At 47.9% G+C, this 22,653-nt stretch overlaps 1 protein-coding gene across 6 annotated transcripts in view; it reads right to left on the bottom strand.

The window, feature by feature from the left end:
* Positions 1-3,738, bottom strand: part of PLEKHB2 (pleckstrin homology domain containing B2) — a 35,267-nt gene extending 31,529 nt beyond the window's left edge. For 3 of the 6 annotated variants that reach the window (XM_065556078.1, XM_065556079.1, XM_008165825.4), the window contains exon 1: positions 3,591-3,730. The gene's annotated coding sequence lies outside the window, so the exon portion shown is untranslated. Of the gene's footprint in view, positions 1-3,339 lie in introns of all 6 variants that reach the window. The other 3 variants (XM_005282455.4, XM_065556077.1, XM_008165826.4) reach the window with 3 other exon arrangements.
* Between the last annotated feature and the right edge of the window lie 18,915 nt (positions 3,739-22,653).

Genomic DNA, 22,653 nt, shown 5'->3' with positions numbered 1-22,653 from the left:
AACCCTTCCTTTCTAGAGCTTCTAAAGCTTTAATTGTATTTAAGCTTTAAAAAAGAAAAAAAGAAAAAAAAAACACACACAATTTTCTCCCGCATGTGAAACATTTACTATTGAAATACCAATCTATACATAAGGGACAATATTATGTGGTACTGAGTGCCCTCAGTAGTCAAAGTCAACTGGAGTTCCAACAGTGAACTCATGAAATCCCACTGACTTCAGTGGTTGTAAGTGTAGTGTCAGGCAATGAGACAGTTGTTGCTACCTTAGAAACATACCCACACTGTTAGAATAAGATAGAGTTACTCCCCGTGGTATAGAGCAGACATGTTTCTTCCATCACCAGTATTTTTTTTTATTTTTTAAAAGGAGAGACCAAGAAACCTTTTCTTCTGAACAATTAAAAGCTACATATAAAGTTTAGTGGAGGACTGCTTTTAAAAAAAAAAAAAAGCCCTGTAGAATGTCTAAGTGTATCATACAAAAAACTGTTGATATATCATTACAATGGCAAAAAAAAATCCAGTGGTTGGACAGCAATTGATGATGGCGATAACATTTTGTATTTATACAATATTTTGCATGTAATCTCATGTATGACAAATTATGTGCTGCAGTAAATTAGAATAAACTAAAATTAATTTAATTAAGTACATGACACTTACTACCAGTGTATACAAGGATAAAAATCACACAGGAAGGTAGAATGTCTTACCGTCAGCACATAGATGGGAGTAGCATTGAAACCAAACAGATGTTCTGCCCTGGACCACTGGTATGGAAATATTCAGTTTTGAGAAGAAATACAATGTATGCAATTCAGGCAACAGTAAATTTAAAGATATTTCCAAAATTGTCAAAGCTAGCTTGATAGGATCAGTTATAATGGAGTGGTATTTGCCTTAAGTTAATGTTTAATAAAAGTGCAACTAATACATGAAAACAGGACTTAAAATAGAACAAATTGGGAAGTTTTGTTGACGCCTGTGATAAATGAATCAATCACTGAAATCTAAAGGCAATAATGCAATGGTGCTCTGCAGACACTAGACATGAATTAACAGCAGCTGGACTGAAAAGCTGCTATGGCTGTCCCCCACTGTGCAGATTAGCAGCATTCTTCCTCCTCCTGTTCACACATAACAGCTTTCATATCCAGAAAATGTAAATATAATCCAAAATATCCAATCGTCTCTTTTTGTAAGATTTGTACTATTCCCAGAGGCAGATTTTTAAAACCTGCCTTCCCTACTTGCATCTGCTTTTGGGAGGGCAAAAGAAAATTGCAGGGACAATTAATAAAATTAAGATGGCAAAGGTCCCAATTCTGTAACTGGATCTCAGTGGGAGTCTGGGCAGGGGTCTGCCCATTCAGACCTAACTGCAGGATCGGGGCCCAGATACCCAATTGTTCCCACCCATTAGATAACACTACTGAGATGTGTATGTAAGTGTCCTGTGAATGATTGAGGATGGAGAATTAAAACAATATAATGAAGGGCAGCCAGGGTGAGGCTGGTCTGAAAATCAGGCCCAGAAAGACCTAGTTACAAAAAGATCAGTTTTGGAATTATGCTAGCACTGAGTTCGGATAGTTCACAAGCCAGTCCCTACCCCATCTTGAGGTGGGGTTTCAGGCTTAAGAGCAGTGTTCTCCTCCCTAAACTTTTTCTTCCCCCCCCCCCTTCCCCCTTCTTCCCCATCTCACTGAATAAAAGTTATAGTGCCAAATTCAAACACCAGCTATGTCCACTGAAACAAGTGGGAATACTGCCTTTTAAACTTCCTGATCCCACAACTGGCTACCTATAGGTAGACTCGAGCCTGCTGAAGTAAACATGCTCCACACAGAGCCACTTTCAGGATCTAGGCTAAGATTAGAAAGGGCCAAAGTCATCCAATTCAAAACCGCTCGAGACTCGAGAGCTCAGATACAAATGACTCATTGAAATAATATCCCAGTTACTTCCCTGTCCAATCCACCCTCTCCATTATGCATTCTTGCTTGTATTACGTTGCTGTGTTTCTCTACTATTACCAGAAATGGCTTATAACTTTCCACTACTGAACAACTTATACCTCTGCCATCCTGGCTACACTAGGACTATGCCTTGCCCTGCTTTCCCCAGTCTATCCACAATACAAAGTTTACAAAGCATTCAAAGTCTGCACCACTTTTGTATTCATCCAAAAACATGTCTGGACTCTCTAACCACACCAATTATATACAAAGCTATAAACACCTAAACCTAAATGAAATTGTTTACTTTTTTTTTTCAGTAAGAAAAAAACAAATTGTTTCAGTTTGAAACGAAACAAAAAAAAAGTTTTCATTGGGCCACCAAACTGAAAAATCATATATTCAATCAGCTCTACCCGATGCCCTCAGTTTAATCACAAGTTTCACAATATTTGGTGTTTTTCTTAAAGTCCCAGTGCTGGAATCAAGAACGTGCATGAGAGTCTCGGGTTTCGTTAAAAAGGGAAATTTCTAGTCCTCATGGTTGAGAACAAGCTTGAAAAAATAAAGCAAGTGTAACCTAAAGACTCAGAAACCAAAGATAAATAAAAAGATCCTCAAATTTAAAATTATGAGGCTGTTTTTGTTTTGTTTTTTAAATCAGGCTCATGATTTTTTTAATGGGTGGCAATACAACACTTTACAGACATCTCAGATCCTAGGACCGTATTTGGATGACCTAAGCAGAAAGGACATAATTCTCTCCCCCAAATGGCAGTGACAACACTACACTAAGATTATGGGCAAGGAATATTATCCTAATAGGTAACATGCTGGAGACAAGAGGCCTCTTCTTTTCAGTCAAGCCAAGTAAGTTCAATTGAAATTTTTGTTCTGTTTGCTTACCAGACCCGCCCTAAGACTTCCTCAGTGGAGTGGGAGATTCTTTCGGATTCAAAGGGAAAGAGGAAAAGTCTCTCCTCTGGGGGAAGGAGGAGTTGGCTACACTTATTTCGAGTAGGCAGTGTTGTTGTAGCTACCTGGGTCCCAGGATATCAGAGAGACAAGGCAAGGGAGAGAATATCTTTTATTGGGCCAACTTCTGTTGGGGAGAGACACAAGCTTTCCAGCCACACAGAGCTCTTCTTCAGGTGTGGGAAAGGCAGCTACCCGAAGAAGAGCTGTGTGTGGCTGGAAATGTGTCTCTCCCCAACAGAAGCTGGCCCAATAAAAACTACCACCTCCCCCGCCTTGTCTCTCTTCTTTCAAGCAGACACTTGGCGTCTCCCTGGCTTGTCTCTAGCTGCTTTCTTCTCCCCGCGCTCTGCCCCAGGGCCAGCCCTGGGGCTCAGAGCACCTGCCACCCAGGAGTTGCAAACCTGAATGACGCCAGCCAGCCGCGCTGGGGCTAGGGAAGTGGGTGGGTCAGTAGGCACGGTCCCTGTGCCCTAGCCGGGGGCCCGGAGCGGCGCAGCGCAAGACGCAGGTTACAAAACACCGCCTGCCCCTTGGCAGCGTCTCAGCGACCTCGATTCATCTCGCTCGCGCCCGCCTTGCCACGGCACCGGCTCCAGGTAGGACCGCAGAGCCCCTGCCGCACTAGCCCGCCCCGGGGCCCGCTCTTACGCACCTGCTGCTTCGCTCAGAACTGACGCGCAACCCCCGCGCAGGGCGCCCCGGGCTCCTTCCTGACGCTCACTGCGCTGCTGCGCTCATCGCCCCCTCTCTGACGTCAGCCCGTCCTGTGATCCGTGAGCTCATCTAATCCTACTGCGCATGCTCCGGGGGCGGCTGGGAGCTGTAGTTTCCAGGGGCGGGGTCAGGAGGCCCCGGTCGCTTCCAGCTTCTGTACAGGTGTTGGTAACCACACCCGTGCCCATGGGCCCGGCAGCCCGTTGGATCGTCGGGAGCGCGAGCGCTGGGTGGATGCTGCTGCTGGAGAGTTCCTTTGGCCCGCAATTGAAACAAAAGCACTGTCGGGGGGTAGGGGTCACTTTTCTCCCCTGTCGGGTTCACTTTCCCCGGAGGCAGGCACCAGAAATACTGCAGAGGCATGTTTGGAGCCAAAAAATCCCCTACCATTCTCCTGGATTTCAGTTTAATATCGTGAGACCATGATGCACGTGGCTGCAAGTTCTCCAAACCAGTGTGTGAATGGTGGGGCACGGCTTTAGTTTTTTCCATCTTTGCACTAGTGAACAGGGAGAGAGAGGGAGTTGCTTCATTTATCATATACTGTTCATTTTAAGTAAAAAAAAAAAAAAGTTATTTAGTTGCCCATTTCAATGAACTCTGTTCTAGGTAACTCAATCTCACCATCCCAGCTTCTTCAGGGGTGTGGATTTGGGCCCCATTCACCAAAGTGTGCAAGTAGGTGCCTATTTTTAAACATGTGCATTGTCTCATTAAAGCTAGCTAGGCACATACGTACGCCCAGGTTCAGCAAGGTACTTTGGTTTAGGTTACACTTGTGGTGGCCTCTTCCCTGACAAAGGTGTTGAACCAGGGCCGGTTCCAGGGTTTTGACCGCCCCAAGTAGCCAAAAAAAATGTTTTTTAAAAAGCCGTGATCGCGATCTGCGGCGGCAATTCAGCGGGAGGTCCTTCACTCCGAGCAGGAGTGAGGGACCCTCCGCCGAATTGCCGCCGAACAGCTAGACATGCCGCCGCTCTCCGAAGTGGCTGCCTCAAGCACCTGCTTGGTAAGCTGGTGCCTGGAGACGGCCCTGTTGGTGAAAGAAACAAGATTTCAAACCCCACAGAGCTCTTCTCCAGGTCTGTGGAGCTCAAAAGCTTCTCTCTTCCATCAATCAAAGTTGGCCCAAACAAAGATACTACCTCACCCACCTTATCTCTGTTTGTTTTAACAGCGTTAAAGCTTGAACTCTTTGAATCTTAAATTCTACTATCATCAGGGCCGGCTCCAGGCACCAGCCTGGCAAGCAGGTGCTTGGGGCAGCCGCTCTGGGGGTGGCACGTCCAGCTATTCGGCGGCAATTTGGCGGACGGTTCCTCACTCACGCTCAGAGCAAAGGACCTCCCGCCAAATTGCCGCCGCAGATCGCGATCGCGGCTTTTTTTTTTTTTTTTTTTGGCTGCTTGGGGCGGCCAAAACCCTGGAGCCGGCCCTGACTATCATTAAAAAATTATCTGACCTCCCCCCATAATTTCCCACAACTGTGAAAATTAAAAATTATATATAAAAAAAGCTTACAAATAAACAATTGATATTACACATCAAACTTATAAAAATTGCATTCTACCAAGTCTATTTATAAGCCACCAGAGCAGCAGGGTTGAAGCACAGGGGTGTGGGGAGGGCAGAACCAATCCCCACTAGAGTCATCTAGGGTGACCAGACGTCCCGATTTTATCGGGACTGTCCCGATATTTTCTTGTTTGTCCCGCGTCCCAACCAATGTTAGGTCGGGACACTGGACAAACAAGCAAATACTCCGGAGCCCGGAAGTGCTTGCGCCCCCCACCCCGACTCCGCCCCCTCCTTCCCCCATTGGTTCCCTCCCAGAATCCCCGCCTCTTCCCCAGGCTCGCCCTTCCTCCTCCCTCCGGCGCTTATGGAGGGAGGCCCAGGAGACACAGGGGAAGCGCGGGGCCAGGGTGAGTGAGAGTCCGGCCTGGCCCCCAGCGCAGGCAGGATTCAGTCGCGGTAGGGAGAGGAGGGGGGCGGCCCGCGGGGCCAGGCGGGGGCTGTTCTCCCCCTTGGGCAGCGGGACTCGGGAGCAGCCGCTGCTGCAGCTCCCACTGCCGCGGGGGGAGGAAGCGGCCATGGCGCTTGGCGGCTGTGGCTCTGGCACCCGGGCCCAAACCCCCCGAGCCTGGGCCTGCTGCGGGGACCCAGCAGCGCGCACGCTGCACCCAGCCCCTGGCCAGTCGCGTCTGGGCTGCTGCCCAGTTGGTGCAATCCCGCAGTGGCCCTGGGGCGGAGGCATCGGCAGCCCAGCCCTGTTCGTTGCCCTGCGGGACCCGAGCGGGACAGGGGGGCTGGGGCCTGCGAGTGTTTTTTTTTTTCCCCTGCCCCCTCCCACCATGCCCCCTTCCCCCCCCCCCTCCCCCCGCCCGCGTCCCGATATTTGACTTGGGTGATCTGGTCACCCTAGAGTCATCTCCCAGTTTAAGGGCCTGAAACTGTAAGTCACAGCAATCACACATTGTCCTCACACTAACAGAAGGAACCGCAGCAACTTCCAGAGGATGAATGAGGTTTGCAGGTTATGGGATTAAGTCAGAGATGGGAGTAAAGAAAGGAGTTTCCTTATTCTTGATGCAGTATAGAAATGTTCACTGCACTTTGCCCAACAGCTTAGACAAGGCACTGCCCCAAGGAATTTCAGTATACTGTTAAGTACAACTAGTGGAAACAGAAAGAGTTACAAACAGAAAGCCTGAGGGTGGGGATAGGCAATCAGGGATTGAAAGAAAGGTAGATGGGTTTCAAGCAGGTCACAGCAGGCTGGCATCACCTGCTTAATAGTTAATCTGCCATTAAAACTAAACTACGGAACAGCTATGTTGGGAACACGCCTGGGACAGGGCACAGCGTAATGAATCAGCATGCTACTCCCCTATCCGCTGTGGCCTCCATTCCCATTCCTCTTCATATGGGAGGAGGCTCATGGCGGAGCTGATCTCACACCCATTTATCTCCTATGTACCCACCTGCCTGATTTTGGGGAAGCAGCCCTTGGGACCAAGCAAGTAAAGTTTCTGGGCCAGGGGAGCAGAGAGGACCCTTAGCTGCTGATGGGGGACACACAATTTAAAGGTTCCCCCTCAACAGCTCGAGTCATGCCCTCCCTCCCCAGGTAGCCTCCCCCTTACCCTTAGTTCTGTTGAGTCTGAACTTTTGATGAGCTTAAACTTAACCCAGACTTGATGTCTCTGTCTGAACTTTTAATCAAAGCTCTGACCTGCGAACTACTCATGACACCCCCCTCCCCTTAAGTAGCCATCTCCCCTTTTCTCTTTTTGAATTTACATTTTAACCTGTTTTATCCTGTAGAATCTTGATTGATTATGCATGACCATTATGATCTGTTAATCACTTTGTTTACTTCTGTGTATAAATATTGATGCTCACCCCTAATAAACTTGCCACACTTACTCTGAAGCCTTTCAAGCTAAGGATAGTGTGAGCCCGTTGATCAACGAATTGGTGTCTGGTCTCTGACAGATTGTGAGCCCCATACCAACTCCGCACGAACTCGGGTGCTGGAGAGGTGAGTAAGGACTTGCTTTTTACCTAACAGTTCCCCTATGGGAAAGCAGCTCACCTGTGCAGAGCTAAGTGTGCACTCCTGCCGGCAGTGCTGGGGGGAAAGAGCAAGCCCTTTCCTGGACAAGTGAGGTTCATAGGGGACATTAGTGCAGCAGGCAGGCCTACCTCCACCACAACCTAGATAGAAAGGAGGCTGCTCCATTTGGTAAAGCCTGGATGTTCTGATATTAGATTTCTGTAGGGAATGAAATACTCATAGGCTTTTCAAGAACAATGTCATAAATATTCTTATCTCCTTCCTCAGCCAAGGCAAATGTTTTCTAACTATTTTTTCAACTCTATTCCCAGTTGCATACGTCAGTTAGTTGACTGGCACTTCATTACTTTCTGTTAAGCTGTGCTGTAGTTCAGAAGCAATGAAGCACTCCCTTCCATGGCTCTATCAAACTGTAAGTCTTGGAGGGTCTGAGACAATGCCCTGGAGTTTAGCATTTTCTTTCCTTCTTATTTATGATGGTTAAAAATGGGACAATTTCTAACACCGCATCATGTGACCATGGTAAAGAATGACAGAAAGCCACTTTCTTCTAACATCTGTATTATAGATTCATAGATTTTTAAGGTTAGAAGTGACTCTCTAGTCTGAACTCCTGCACAACACAGGCCCCAGAATTTCACACCGTGATTCCTGCATCAAACCCATAAATTCTGGTTGACTCAGTGCATTTCTTGTAGAAAGACATCCAATCTTGATTTAAAGATTTCAAGAGATGGCAAATTCACCACATCCCTAGGTAAACTTCTCCAATGGTCAATTATCCTCACTGTTAATCTGTGTCTTATTTCTAGTCTGAAACATTTAATAAAGTTCCTTGTTCAAATGAGGAAAACAACCTTATCCAAAAGCTATGTCTCTATTTCACTGTAGAGCTTTTCATTAGAACCTTTTCCTGCTACATATTTAAAGAAACAGCACACACATCCTCACAGGGGTAGGTCAAGCAAGGGATCCCGCATATTTTAGCAGACTTCAGACACTTGTGAAGAGCTGTTTATTTAAAGTGCAAAAGAATATTTTTTCTTTTTAAAGAGTCGAGCATAAAGAAGCAATGTTTGCCTCAGCCATAGTCTTTCTTCATCCGTCATGAAATCCCCTGGACTGCCCCCTTATCTTCTTCTCTTCCTGAATCTAATCACAATTATAAATAGAAATTATCTGTGAAGCCTATGATACAGTCCCCTTGGGTGAAAACGATCCAATGGTGGATTAACACATGGGTCCTGGCCAATTTGGGAGCCCCCGCAGGTTCACCAGAACCTGTGGAGAAGTCAGGGGGCCATCAGTGCCAGAACTGTGGCCTCGCTTTCTGTTCCTCCTCTTCTCCCCAAGGCCCTGCCCCCTCCTCGTCCTCATCCTCTTCCCCTGGGGCCCGGGCCCTGTTACCCAGGTCAGGTGGAAGCAGGGCCGGCTCCAGGGTTTTGGCCGCCCCAAGCAGCCAAAAAAAAAAAAAAAAAAAAGCCACAATCGTGATCTGCGGCGGCAATTCGGCGGGAGGTCCTTCGCTCCGAGCGTGAGTGAGGGACCGTCCGCCAAATTGCCGCTGAATAGCTGGACGTGCTGCCCCTCTCCAGAGCGGCTGCCCCAAGCACCTGCTTGCCAGGCTTGTGCCTGGAGTCGGCCCTGGGTGGAAGGTCTGGGGCTCCCCACAGAGGCCCGGTCTCCCTGGGCAGCTTATTATGGCCCGGTTCTGGCTTCAGCCTGGCCAGGGGGTGGGGCATCAGGGGGAAGAGGAGGAGCAGGGGGAGTGGCCCCATGGCAAGGGAAATATGGGGTGACCAAATATTCTTCGTGCCAAGGGCCCCAATAAATCTTAATCCACCTCTGAGGCTATCCTGGGCTTCACTATGTCTTGGGAGGGGAAGAATAATGGTGAGAACAGACAGGAAAGGAACAGAGAGGACTTTTGTTTGAGAGTAGTTCTGGGAGTTTTGGATGCAGCTGGTGAAGGGAATTTGTGTACAGTTAATTCTGCAGCTAACTCATACAGTCCCATCGCTTTATGCAAAGCTCTACTCTCAAGATCTGAAGCAAATTTCTTACCCTCACCAGCTGACAAGATATTTTCAGGAACTTAATATTTAGTTGTGGATGGAAGCAAGTGCACCCTTTAATCAATAGCTTACAAACTTTCAAAAGAACTGAAAAAACATTTATAGATCCATTTTCAGCTGAATCCAAAGAAGCTGAGACCAAAGTTCAGCTAGATCTGATGGACTTAAAATACCCCACTCTGCTCCAGTTCAATTTTCATGAAGCAATTATATTTCTAAATGTCTAAGTGGCAGATATCCAAAGCTACATAGGAGGGCTGCTAGCTGTAAAAATCTCTTTTGGAGGTGAACAGCATGACCTCTAATTCCTAACCAATCAGCTGCCTATTCAGTGCAGTGTGGTTTATCTCTTCAATACATGATAAGTTTTTGCTGCCACCAATTTACCCTTTTAAGTGTTTAAATTCCCCAGGTCCTTTCAAGGTCTCCCTGGATCCTTCTTATGCTATTGAAATTCATGCTTCAAAATGTGGTATATCACTCTTCTACCCTCTTTTTGTAAAATATTACTGTAATCTTACATAAAGTGGTCTCCACTACGGATAGGGAAAAGGTCAAATGTATTTAAAATCTCGCAGGAGGATGTATACAAAATGTCCTAAAACAGAAAACTGAAACACAGGCATAAGAGAGAGTCCCTTCCTAGACTGCCTGAAACGACTTCTCATTCCCCAGTGGAAAACTTCTATGATCCTCCTTATAGTTTCCTTGGTAATTGACATATAGTCAGCATAAAAATCTTTGGCATATGACTCATAAACTTGCAAAATAGACCATTTTAATTGTGAAACTGAAGAAAACATAACAGCAGTCACTTGCATTCCCTCATGTATGTGGCCAGCTGAAAAGTAAAGTCAGACAGCAGCAATGCCAGTCTTCCCGTTGAGACTCCTTTTAGTAGCAATATCAGGCCCCAAGAAGGAACGTGCTAGGCAATATATAAACAAATCATAGACAGTCACTGCCCTGCAGAGCTAAAATCTAAACAGATCAGACAAAGGGCGTATTATCCCCATTTTAAACCTGGGGAATTGTATTTGGGCTTGGCTTTGCTCAGCATTCTAAGTGACTAGATGGCTAATTCACATTTTCAAATGTGATTTAGGAGCCTAAGTTTTATAGAAAGTCAACTGGATTTAGGAATCTGTCTGTCACTTTTCAAAATGGGACTTAGCTATCTAAATCCCTTAGGCTTGGCAACACAGAGTGGAGCAATGCCTAAATACCTTTAAAAATCTGGGCCAAAGAGATTAAGTGACTTGTCCAACAGCACACAGGAAATCTGTAGCAGAGCCAGGAAGTCTGATGCTCAGTCCCGTCCTTTAACTACAAAACCCATCCTTCCTCTCATTATCCTTCCTTTCCTTCTGTATTTCATAGAGCACTTTGGGCACCTTATGTTGCTCTACAAATAAAATTATTACCCTGTACATTTTGTTCTGAAATTATAGGTAGATTTATATGCAAATGAAATGCAGTCTTTGGACTCCTAGCAAGAGGCCAATGCAGCCCTTCGGGCAGTGAGGATTGGCCAACATAGCACTGAACTCTCTGATGATAGGAGATAAACAGGAAGCATTTCCAGAGGCCCAGATTTCATTGCCAGCATCGACTATTTTATGTTAATTAAAAACAAACTGGCACGAGAGCCCAAATGCTTATCAGACATTCCTACAGGTCACAGCCAGCAGAACTATTTCCCTCTTAGTAATGTGGGCTTGTAAGATAGTAAGAAAAGCTAATTGCAGAATGTTATCTGTTGGCAGGCATCACAAGGTGGCTGGCCCATGTAAATGAACTAGGTCCAGCTCCCCTCTGCCAGGACAGGTACTCCAGTTTGGCCAATTACGAGGGCAGGGCAGCACCTGGGAACTGAAAAGGCTCATGGGGCGGGGGGGGGGGGGGGGGGACAGGGAGAATGTCCTAGTGAATTAGAGCAGACTGGTTCAAGCAGGGTTAGGTGAGAGCTGCCAGAGACCAGGGGAACTTGAGGAAGTCCTGGAAGAAAGCAGAAGGTGTTTGTGGGGGAAGGCTGAACAAGGCAGGAGATGAGCTCCCAGAGGAGTTGCTGGCTGATATCCCCAAGCCAGAGAGCAGAAGGCAGCAGCAGTAGATGGAGATGTCTGCTGGCTCTAAGCTGGAGCTGAGGGCCAGAAAGGGCTGAAGGCAGGGGAGCAGTGGAGACATCTCCCACTGTCTCCTGCTGACATCTCCAGGGCTGGAGAGCTGGACCCAGAGGAACCATGATAGGGCCAAGGAGCATGAGGCTGCTCCCTAGCAAAGAGGCTGTGGGCGACTCCTGTGGGGAGGAGTGAGGATTACACTCAGTTGGAAGGGCTGGGGTGGCTGTCCTGGTAAAAGGAGAGCGGAGTACTGACAGAGTCTGTGTGTGCACCACTGTGTGGTATGTAGGACAGCAGGGAGATGTCTTGAGACAACCTGAAACAATAATTCTGAGACCTATGAACTGCTCAGTTCATCTCAGTGGGTGTTCTCATTGCCCTCCTGAATGCTTTAGAGCCTGTGATATACATGAAGTATGCCTGCTCTCAGCTTCCCACCTGAAGGGGCAGGACTTCCCCAGATCCTGGCTCACGCAGGGGCAGGGGCCTCAGACCCTCCCACAGAACCCAGCACACGAGGGAGATGGGGGATCTAACCCCTGTAGGTGGGCAGAGCCAGCCTTCAGATCCTGGCACATGCATTGGAGGATAGACAAAGGGGCTCAGATGCCCCTAGAAGGGCAAGACCTCCCGTATCCCAGCTCATAGGAGGGAAGAGAGAAGGATGCTCAGGACCCCTGAGAGAGGCATGAGCCCCCTAGATCCAGGCACACACAGGCGAGGGAAGAATGTGGGGCTGTCAGGTATCCCTGCCCCTATTCTCCACCAGTCCCCTTGCCACTCACCCTCACATCCCCCTTCCCAGATCCCACCCCTCCACTCTCCCCAACCTCCATGCCTCCCCCATCTGAGCCCCACAACCATTCTCTCTTCCCCATAACACCCTCTCCTCATTGTAGCCCCAAACTCCTCTCTATTTCCCCACCCATTAGGACCCCTCTCCTCTGGTAAGCATTCACACATCTAATTTTGTACCCCAGATACTTGGATTACATTTCCCCCAAAATAAAATTGTCACCCAGGACACACAAATTGTAGCAACCTCCATTCACTCAGTCCAAAACTCCTTGTGTCTTAGGTGGGGGCTTGTGATTAATTTATCCTTAAGTTTGTTAATTAAGGGTGAGATCACAGCCCTCAGTCTCAGGGCTTGTCCACACTACTGTGTGAATAGCGTAGCTGAAGTCGATGTATTTAGATCTACTTACCGCGGTGTCTTCAATGTGGTAAGTCAACAGCTGACACTCTACCGTCGACTCCGCTTGCACGCCTCGTTCTGGTGGAGTACCGGAGTCGACGGGAGAGCGCTCAGCGGTCGATTTATTGCGTCTATACTAGATGTGATAAATCAACCCCCGCTGGATCAATCGCTGCCTGCTGATCCGGCCGGTAGTGTAGACAAGCCCTCTGTGACTCATCCACTCCTGACTAGTATTTCTTAGTTCCACAGTGTAAGGCATCAGAAAGAAATTGGTTGGGGTGGGGGGAGGCTGTAACTCAGGAACACCTTGGGCAAATGACCCCAAATCTGAATTGCTAATGTTGTTACCCTGTGCCCCCCACCAGGCACACCAAATTTTAAAGCAATCTTGGTAACTGTTTAGATTTTAGAACACTTACAAGAGTCAAGTTTTAGAACATATCAAATGGAGGGAACAGAAATCCTCTAGCCCATTTTCTGCATTGGCACGTGCACACTGTAAAAACAAATATCATTTTCAGTTTGGGTTCCCCAAAGATTTAGTGGGTGCCATGCATGCCCTTGGGTAAAACTTAACAGATTGAAACCATTTTGACTCATATCACATCAATAGTTAAATCTCTAAGTCTGTGCAAAAGAATCCACTTAGAATTTTTTTTGGAGAATGGCTATTTTGGGGGCCTTATATCTCTGCAACCCCTAGTTCAGATGAATCCAAATTTGGATGACTAACTCTACCCTGCAGCCTTCTGAGACACACCAAATTTCAAAGCAATCTGACTAAGCATGTCGATTTTAGAAAGGTCAACCTTACGCAGAAGTTGTGATGTAACCTTAACTATATTGGTGCTACTGTGCCACTGTAAAACTTCCTGTCATTAGTCTATCTTCCTTCCTAGGCCTCTGCTTGGATGATGATGAACCACAGATCCGTGTTCTGACTGTCATATATGCTTGTCATTTTGGTTTGTTATTGTAGGGTTACTCAAAAATATCGGGAAGGAAATTTCAGTTTCAAGTAGTCTTGTAAAGAACAGCAAGCACTGGGCGTGGGATGTTCCTCAGGTATATAAGGTAGTTAGGCACCCAGCTTGCACTGGCTTGATAATGCCAATGGGAGTTGGGGTTCTTACTTCTTTAGAAATCTATCAAATATTTGGTCAAGATACTTAATGCTTTGGTTGGGGAAAAAATATATATGTCCTAATCCAAAGCCCACTGAAGTCTATGGAGGACCCCTGTTGACTCTAGTGGGCTTATATATTTCTCCCCAACCAAAAATCAAGTATCTTGCCCAAATATTTCATAGATTCCAAGGCCAGAAGACACCACTGGGATCATCTAGTCTGACCTCCTGGATAGCTCAGACTATAGAACTTCCCCAAAATAATTCCTTGAGCAGATCTTTTAGAAAAACATCCAATCTTGATTTTAAAATTGCCAGTGATAGAGAATCTACCATGACTATTGGTAAATTGTTCCAATGGTTAAAATTTCCATTGTTCCACGGTTGAAATTTTATACTTTTTCCAGTTTGAATTTGTCTAATTTCAACTTCCAGCCTTTTCTCTGCTAGATTGAAAGAGCCCATTATTTAATATTTGGGTGTATAGACTGATCAAATCACCCCTCAACCTTCTCTTTGTTAAGGTAAATAGATTGAGCTCCTTGAGTGTATCACTATAAGTAGGGCTGCAGGTTTGTCACGGGGGGTGGGGGGAGAAAAGAGTCCAGGATGCCGTGATTCTTCTGTTTGGCCATGGCTTTTTTCCTGTCTGTGATTTTCTCAAAGGGTGGGTCACCAGCCCAGTGTTAAGGGGAAGCCCAGGGGGGGGGTGTGGGGGGGGAGGGTGCTGGAGAGTGAGCCCACCCATGTACTCACCTTGCAGTGTCGCCCAGGTTTTCTGCTTCCCCTCCCCCCATCATGATAGGGGAGCAGCAGAGCCAAACTTCAGTGAGTGGTGTTGTGACCTAGCATGCGAGGTCACAGTGCCACTCAGGTTTGGCCCATCTGTCCCCCACCCCTCCCCAAGATGGGGAGACCTGGGGAGGGGGCTATTCAAACCTATGTGGCCCTGCAACCCCGCGTTCTAGGTTGGAATGCCTAGGGTGGGGCTCCAGGCCCAGCCTCAGGAGCTGCCACAGACCGGGGTAAGTGCAGGGCATGCTCGCTCTCCAAGCTCCCTCCTGCCCCCAGCACCCTCTCCTCACCGGGCAGGGTTAGGGTTCCAGTGTTGCTGGGGCAGAAAATGCTGCTGTGGCTGGTTGGGGCCCCCTCAGCAGGGTGAGGAGGCTGGCATATTTTAACCAGAAATCCAGGAGTAATCCCAGTACTGTAGTAACCCAGGACTTTTACTAAATTTACCATGACGGCGTCATGATTTTTGATTGGGACAAATCTGCAGTCCCAACCGTAAGGCATGTTTTCTAACCCTTTAATCATTCTTGGGCTCTTCTCCAAACCCTCTCCAATTTATCGACATTCTTCATGAATTTTTGACACCAAAACTGGACACTCTATTGTAGCAACAGTCGCACCATTGCCAAATACAGATACTCCTATTCGAGATTCCCCTAGTTATGCATCCAAGGATTCAGGGCCGGCTCTAGCTTTTTTGCTGCCCCAAGCAGCAAAAAAAAGCGCCGCCCCCCGAGGCCTCCCGCCGAGCGCCGCACTGCCTCCGCCCCCCAGCCAAGTGCCGCCGGAACACCCCCCCGCAGAGCGCCGCCCTCCCGCACCGCCCCCTCGCCGAGCGCCGCACGCCGGAGCCCGCCCCCTGCGCCAAGCGCCTCCGGAACCCCCCCCGAGCACCAAGCCCCGCGCCGCCCCCCCCCCCCCGAGCGCCGCGCTGCCGGAGCCCGCCCCCGCCCCCTGCCGAGCGCCGCCAGAACCCCCCTCCAGCGCTGCCCCCCCGCTGAGCGCCGTGCACCGGAGCCCGCCCCCCGTGCCGAGCGCCGCCGGAACCCCCCCCCCCCGAGCGCTGAGCCCCGTGCTGCCGGAGCCTGCCCCCCCCGCCGAGCGCGCCGCACCGCCGGAGCGTCCCTCCCGCGGAATGCCGCGCCACGCTCCCCCCGCCACCCCTTACCAGGTGCTGCCCCAAGCATGTGCATGGGTGCCTGGTGCCTGGAGCCGGCCCTGCAAGGATTGCATTAACCCTTTTTGCCACAGTGTCACACTGGGAGCTCATGTTCAGCTGATTATCCACCAGGACCCCCAAATCATTTTCAGAATCACTGCTTCCTAGGTTAGAGGCACCCATCCTGTAAGTATGGCCTACATGTATACATTTACATTTAGCTGTGTTAAAACACATATTGTTTGCTTGCACCTAGCTTACAAAACGATCCAGATCACTTTGTATTAGTGATCTTTTTCACACAATGCACAATCAACCTGTGGAACTCCTTGCCCGAGGATGTTGTGAAGGCCAAGACCAAAACAGGGTTCAAAAATGAACTAGATAAATTCATGGAGGATAGATCCATCAATGGCTATTAGCCAGGATGGGCAGGGATGGTGTCCCTAGCCTCTGTTTGCCAGAAGCTGGGAATGGGCGACAAGGGATGGATCACTTGATGATTACCTGTTCTGTTCATTCCCTCTGGGGCACCTGGCATTGGCCACTGTCAGAAGACAGGATACTGGGCTAGATGGACCTTTGGTCTAACCGAGTATGGCTGTTCTTATGTTCTTATGACCTGTCCTCTTCATTGTTTACCTCTCCCCCAAAGATGCCCTTTGTCTGTGAACCATTCTGCTAGTTTCAAATTCATCATATCATAGTGGGAGTTTTTGTTTTGCTTCTGCCTTTTATCAGAGCAAACTCCAGTATCTGCATCTCTCAGAAGCTTCTTCAGTCCTTTTGATTAAACAGTAGGAGCTATGGCCAAGGGCAGAGCTTAGCAAACACCAGTGTTTTGTTTTGTTTTGTTTTTTTGGCAGCTAGGCTCAGACAAACTGTCCCCAGCTGTTTTGGATTTTTTTTTTTTTAACAAAAATGGAATCTGATGGCTCCTTTCCAGAAACAAATGTGAAATGAACATAGTGTAAAACATACACTGAAACATATACATTCTGTACTTGTTCCTCTATAATGGAGCCATCAGCCATGGAAGCCAGTTGGAGCTAGATTGTAACTTGGATTACACACCTGTGCAAGGAAATAAGCAGGGGCAAGAATCCCTCTTTGGCCCCAGTTTGCACTACCCTGACTTAGATGCAGCTATGTCGAAGTAAACAGGTGTTGCATGCCAAATTATGTCCAAGCGTGCCAAATTATGTCCACTCACAAGCCACAGTAGTTGAGTTAGCACACAGAGGGTGCTATAGTATGCTGGTGAAACAGGCCAGGAACAAATTATGCCCCTCCCTCACAGCACGGAAAATTCAAAGGAGAAATTGTGTCTCAGAGCTGTTTCACACAATCTGGCCATTTGCAAATAGCCCAAATAGAAGATTATTCGTCCCACACACAGTTCCATTTCCCTCCTTATGACTGGATAGTTTTACCTGCATCTACAGTTCTGAAGGCATCACTGGCCAAAAAGCAGGGCATTGTTATATTTGTTCTCACAGGGCTGGATTCTGCTCTAACTTGCACCAATTGTACTCCAGCTACTAACTTCAAGCGTTACCCCTGATTTACAGAAGGGTGAGTTACAGCAGGATCAGACCCACAGAATGCAGCTATTACCCATCCTAGCTGCTTATCTTTTTAGGACTGAAAGTGTTTACAATTTGCTATCATCTCTCTCTAAAAACCCTAGAACTTGAAAAGTTTTTGTTTTAAAATACTGTCGATACTTTCCACATGTTAATAAGCTGGGCCAGCACTGTCTGCTAGAAGAGAGCCTTTTTATCAGGATGCAGTGAGAAACCTTGCAGACAATACCAACTGTAATTGACAAATCCCCAAAGGATAGAGACATCTATGTTGTATGTACTTTATATATTCAAATATTAACAAGCACAAGCAAGGCAGTTCTCAAATAGGGAATTGATTCTGACAATATGTACAGATTTGTTTGTTTTTACTAATAACTACCTATATCATCAAGGCTTTTGAGTACTGAAGCTCTTTACCTGACTTGCAAGGCAATTATCCCAGCCAGTAGAAAGTAGAGATGAAAAGACTTATTATAATAGCACCTAGAGGCCCATTGTACAAGGTGCTGTACATACACATAGCAAGACAGTCCCTGCCTCCAAGAATGTATAATCTAAATAGACAAGACACAACAGGGTTAATTCAGCCCAACTCCCAAACCCATTTAGCAGCTGAAGTGCTGTTTGCTTACTGTAAACAGGTTGATAAATTTGTTCCAAGACTGAAAGCTGTTTTCAAAACAATCCAAACAGGAAAAACAGGTACAGAAACTTTAAATGATTGTGGCTTCACTTTGGTTTTGTTACCAGCTGTTTCAATATTTCAAGGTGAACCTCCTGGTTCTCAGCCAGAATACCATTCCATAAACATCCATGTCTTCAAAGGAATTAATTTATACAGAGTGTCAACTAATCCGTGTAATAAAAGAGTAAGGGGAACTTTTTCAGGAATTTTCTGTTCCAGAGAACTTAGCACCAGGTTATCAATAAGCAAAACAATTAGAAAATTGCTTGTCTTACAATGTGTTTGTACAGCACCTAACACAATGGAGCTTTGATCTAATTGCTACTGTAATACAGGCACATAGTAAAAGAAGATGCACTCCCATTGTTTAAGGCATATAAAGCAAGTGTATGGTCACTCAGAATCAACACTTTCAGAACTAATAACTTCAGCCCTGATTCAGTAAAGTACGAATCATACGCTAACTGTAGGCATTGACTTCACTGGGACTACTCACATGCTTGAAGTTAGTCACATGCTCCAGTCCTCGCTGAATCAGAGCCTTAGGCAAGAGCATTGGCCAAAAATATTCACAGTCCATATTCAATCAGGTTTTACTTTTATAAAATGGAGTCTGACAACTGCTGTGAGAGCAAAAGCAGGTTAAACAACTTAGAGGTAAAGAATCTCTGTTCAGGAAACCCACGTTTCAATTCATTTGTACACCCTTTTAGGCACTTATGCCACCTGCATCACCACAGTATCTAAGGGCATGGTTACACTTGCAGCTGTAGAGTGCTGTGAGTTAAACCAGCCCTCAGAGACAGCAGCAGGGAAAGCGCTGCCCTGTGTTCACACTGTCATCTGCAAACGCAGTGGCGTGACCACATTTGCGGCACTTGCAGTGGCATTGTGAGTGGTGCATTGTGGGCAGCTCTTCCCATTCTGGTGCTGTGGCTTGTGGGAAGGGGGTGCTGGGTGTGAGGCATTCTGGTCCTGTCTCAATGCCCCGTGATGCATCGCTTCACATCCCATCAATCCCTGTGCTTCCATCCACATTTGGCGCCATCTTTCAACGTTTTTTATACTGCACACTCTGTCTTCCCTTTCGGTCTGCGGGAATGGATCCTGAACTTGTGAGGAATATGCTGATGGGTCTTGCCAGCACACCACAAATTGCAGTTGAGTTACTCCTTAAGCTACAAAGTGACAGTGAGGAGTCCAATGATGATATCAACTTGTATAATGCATATGACACGAGACTGCTTGTGGCATTCACGGACATGCTCACCACAGTGGAACGCCACTTTTGGGCTCGGGAAACAACCACTGAGTGGTGGGATCACGTCGTCATGCAAGTCTGGGATGACGAGCAGTGGCTGCAGAACTTTTGAATGAGGAAAGCCACTTTCATGGGACTGTGTGCTGAGCTCACCCCCACCCTGCGAGATTCAGAGCTGTCCTGCCGGTGGAGAAGTGGGTGGCTATTGCAATCTGGAAGCTGGCAACTCCAGACAGCTACCAATCGGTCACTAACCAGTTTGGAGTGCGAAAGCCGACCGTTGGAATCGTGTTGATGCAAGTTTGCAGGGCCATTAATCGCATCCTACTCAGAAGAACTGTGACATTGTGGATGGGCTTTGCACAAATGGGTTTCCCTAACTGCAGAGGGGCAATAGATGGGACCCATATTCCAATTCTGGCACCAGACCACCTAGCCTCCAAGTACATAAATCGGAAGGGGTATTTCTCTATGGTTCTCCAGGCGCTTGCGGATCACCGTGAGTGTTTCATGGATATTAACGCAGGCTGGCCCGGAAAGGTGCATGACACGCATCTTTCAGAACACAGGCCTGTTCAAGAAGCTGCAAGCTGGGACTTTCTTCCCGTACCAGAAGACCACCACAGGGAAAGTCGAAATGCCCATTGTGATCCTTGGAGACCCCTGCTTACCCTTTAATGCCGTGGCTCATGAAACCCTACACAGGGAGCCTTGACAGCAGCAAGGAGCAGTTCAACAACAGGCTGAGTCAGTGCAGAATGACTGTTGAGTGTGCTTTTGGCTGTTTAAAGGGCAGCTGGCGCTATCTGTATGGGAAGCTGGACCTGGCCGATGACAACATCCCCATGGTTATAGCCGCGTGCTGTACCCTCCATAACATTTGTGAAGGGAAGGGTGAAAGCTTCACTAAGGCATGGACCACGGAGATTTAACATCTGGAGGCTGAATTTGAACTGCCAGAGACCAGGGCTATTAGAGGGGCCCAGCGTGGGGCTGTAAGGATTAGGGATGCCTTGAGGGAGCAATTCGATGCTGAAAGCCACCAGTAATGTTTGGTGCCCTGCACAGGAATGAAGAGCAATGGTTCCAATGCTAGTAGGTATCTGTGTTTGCTACGTATGATGCACTGAGTTGCAGTGCCTGTTGCTTTCCTGGGCTACAGTATCTTTTACTTAATGCAAAAAGAATGTTTTCAAAGCCAAAAAAAAATAATTTATTAAAAAGAAACACAACTTCTGGGGAAACAGAAAGGGCACGACACATCTGTGCTGTGTGGGGGGAGGGAAGAGGGCGGGGTGGGGAACGGGACAATCACAGATTCGCATATGTTCCATTATCATATTCAGCCTTCCTGTCTGGAGTGCCGCACAATGAGTGCGTCACTTCAGGCTGGCTAAAATTCATGGTGATGGGGGTTGAGTGCAGTGGGTAAGGGTCATAATTTGCAGGGCTGGGTGGTGAAGCTACAGGTGTTGGAGACAGCTGGTGGCAATAAGTAATCGGATGTTGGGGGAAGTGGGTTGGCGGTGACATGGGGGCACAAGGGAAAGAGTTTTGGGACAAGGGCTGCGGAGGGGACAGGCGCGGATCTGCTTTGTCTGCAGTGCTAGGAGCACCTGTATCGAGTCCGCTTGGCACTCCATAATGCTTATGAGCCACTCCCTGCTTTGGTGCCGGTGATCTGCATTCTGCTGGAGGCGCCTCCTTTCAGTCTCCCGCCACTCCTGTACTTCTTGATTTTCAGTAAGGGACTGCTGCATGACTGGTCCTCTTTGGTTCTTCGCGGCCACTTCCTGATTCTTTGCAGTCTTTCAGCTGTTGATAACAAGGACGGCTGGGATCTCAAGGTTGCATCTGTAAAGCCAAAATGGAACTTACCAGAAGCAGCATTGTTCACACTAGACAGAGCAATGATTTGGTCATACTTAAAGACAAGTACAGTGTACACAATAGCAGAAAATGCTCGTCCCAAAGTGAGCACACATAACCCACAGGAGCCCCAAAATGGTGAGTGAGCACAGGGGCAAGGGGGACTGATTGTTTCACAGCCGTACTGTCCTCTGGAGTTGGTTCTGTACTTTGGGGAGAGCCAACAGCTGCAGGGGGTCCCTATACTGAACACTGTCCCCACATTTTCCACAGGATGAGTTCATCCTGGAAGATATCTCGCTGCTGAAGGTGACCTGGGAAGCAAGGGAGGGTCTTTTACTACAATGCGGCTTCCACCCTGGCCCTTATGCCACTTGCCTGTGTGCAGCAATGGTTCCCCTGCCCCTCACGGCACAGTCGTGTGGACATGTTAGCCTGACTGGGACAAGGAGCACAGTAGCTCTGCCAAGGAACCTGCGCAAGCCGATTGCTCAGCTTCTGCATAAGACCTCTGAAGAGATCACTGAGGCTGATTACCACAATGTGAGAGAGCACATCAACTCCCTATTCCGCATCTAGGCATGCACACATCCCTAACCCTTCTGTCTGCAACCTTCCTTGCCCCAAGAGCCCGCACCGAACAACTACCTTCCCAAAATAAAAGCCACTTACTGGGCACCTCCTCTGCTGTTTGTTCTTCCTCAAGCACCGTCCGCCGTGACTGGCTACCTTCCTCCTGGCTTGAAAACAGCTCCTGGCTGCATGCATCTAGGGATGCCAGGCCATCCTGTGGCTCTGGGCTCCCCGCCTCTGCAGCACCCTCGCTCCCGCTTTCCTCCTCCTGACTTGTTGAACTCTGTGCTGCTATGGCAGGGGCAGGCAAACTTTTTGGCCTGAGGGCCACATCGGGATTCAGAAATTGTATGGAGAGCTGGTTAGGGGAGGGGGTTGTGGCCTGGCTCTGACCCCCACCCCCTATCCACCGCCCCACCCCCGCAGGCTGATCACAGCGCATTAATAGACAAGGGCGTTCACACTGGCACCGCGGCGCTCCAGCCGGGGCGCAGCAAGCTTTATGCTTCTCGTGGAGGTGAATTACCAGGGGCGCTCCAGCCGAGGAGTCCGGGCGCTCTACGTGCCTTACCAGTGTGGACACCTCAGGAGTTAGGGCACCCAGGGCTGATTTAATGCACTCTAACTTGCAAATGTAGCCAAGGCCTAAGTACCTGCTTTGACTTTGCTGTGAGAGTGTTTTTACCTAATCAGACCAGTTCCTAATCAGATGCAGTTCCTGGCATGACACATGGGAGATCATGAAAATAATTTTCTGTAGATATGATCTATGCTATTTCTTGATCTGTTCTTTGCCACAAATTTCAGATTCACATTGATGATGCAAAATGCCCAAGTGAAAATCAATCCAGGGCATTTCACGTGGCTTTATGCTGAAACAAACCCCCAGCACATCAAGCTGGGGGAACAAATTATGCTTAAAGTAGAGTCCTTCTCCCAACTCCTCCTGGAACAGTGGCCAAATAACA

This window comes from Chrysemys picta, chromosome 9 (genome assembly GCF_011386835.1).
Source record: "Chrysemys picta bellii isolate R12L10 chromosome 9, ASM1138683v2, whole genome shotgun sequence".
Lineage (NCBI taxonomy): Eukaryota > Metazoa > Chordata > Testudines > Emydidae > Chrysemys > Chrysemys picta.
Note: the sequence above shows the minus strand (reverse complement) of the source record. Positions and strands in the feature narration are given on the sequence as shown.